This window comes from Elephantulus edwardii, unplaced genomic scaffold, assembly GCF_000299155.1.
Source record: "Elephantulus edwardii isolate Elephantulus edwardi_28Jun2011 unplaced genomic scaffold, EleEdw1.0 scaffold00208, whole genome shotgun sequence".
NCBI classification, from domain to species: Eukaryota; Metazoa; Chordata; class Mammalia; order Macroscelidea; family Macroscelididae; genus Elephantulus; species Elephantulus edwardii.
Window position 1 is genome coordinate 4,480,235 of NW_006399958.1, and position 1,409 is coordinate 4,481,643.

Genomic DNA, 1,409 nt, shown 5'->3' on the forward strand with positions numbered 1-1,409 from the left:
TTCTATCCTCCCTAGTCATTGTCCAACTTTCTGATGCATAACAAGTGATTGCAAAGACCATGGCCTGTATCAGGTGGACCTTAGTTTCCAGAGAGACACCGTTGCTCTTGAGTACTTTAGAGAGGTCCCTAACAGCAGACTTTCCCATCGCAATACGTACGTCCTCCAAAATGACAGACTCATGTCCTAACTCCTGGCACCTGTGAGTGTGATCTTATTTGAAGGCAGCATCTCTGCAGTGTAGTTAGCATAAAGTCATATTGTATTATGATTGAGGTCATAAAAAAATGACTGATATCCTGAAAGAGAAGAGACACAGTAACTGAGATAGGAGGCAGAAACAAAGTGCCACAGCAACAAGCTAAGGAACTCCAAGGAGTGCTGACAACCACCAGAAGCCACAAGGCAAGCACAGGACAAAGCCTTCTAGGGAGAATCTTTGATTTGGAACTCATGGCCTCCAGAAGTGCAAGAACAAATTTCAGTTCTGTTAAGCCATTCCGTTTTTTTATGGTATCCTAGGAAACTCATAACTGTTGGCTGGAGAAGTCGAACGGCGCAGCACAGGTATTCTTCAGTCACCAGCAGGATTAAAGAGAAAATAGGAAAGTCAGACTAAAGACAAAGCCAAAATCTCTAGGGTCACTTAAGTTGGGAACAGGCAATTCTTTATATTGGACTTCTGGTGATTTCAAGCCTGTTCAAGAGGCAGTTTGCTAAGTTCAGTACCAAGCAATGAGCATTACTAAATGAGGCTTTTCCATTAACTCTAAAATGCCTCAACCAGCTGAACCAGGGAAAAACGCAGGCTGACAAGAGGGGAAAAGATGTTCTCTAAGGTCTGTAGGTTGGTAGAGCCAAGAGTGTGATGACTTGATGAAAGGTGTAAGATCACAGACTTACAAACTAAGACAAAAGTTATCAGACAGGGATAGGATCCATGCTGAGAGGGCACGGATCTAGTGATGCCTCTCAAACTCAAAGCTTTAAATAACACTTGACTGTCAAGTATCAAAGAGGCCCTAAATCAGTAAACCCTTAATTTTTCTCATTGTTTTCTTCCCCACCCCAAGTAGCATTCAAATTGGTGTGGTGGTAATTCTGTGAGTGGTCAGGGCTTTCTCTTTTAGAAATATTTACAATGAATGAATGGAAACCCTAAGTCCCTGTAAACTTTCATTAAAATTAATTAAAAAAAATTAAATGAAAACTAGAATACTAGCTACTTATGGTGGAGACAATAAATCTTGAAACCATCATGTCACCCAAAGGATTTTGGAGGGGACTAAGTTCTGCTTCTAACAGCATTGCTAGCTAGTGCTTCATGTCAACAGGAAACACTTGGCTGAGAATGATAAAGATAATTAACAGGGAAACAATAATTTATTGAGTGTTTACTGTGTCTGTAT

The 1,409-nt window shown here is 40.7% G+C and overlaps 1 protein-coding gene and 1 pseudogene across 1 annotated transcript in view; both read right to left on the minus strand.

Moving 5' to 3' along the window:
- LOC102851211 (zinc finger protein 585B-like) overlaps positions 1-1,409 on the minus strand; it is an 80,610-nt gene that overhangs the window by 44,652 nt on the left and 34,549 nt on the right. The gene's annotated exons all lie outside the window — the stretch shown is intronic.
- The window catches only part of LOC102846861, a 9,776-nt pseudogene continuing 9,136 nt past the window's right edge, over positions 770-1,409 (minus strand).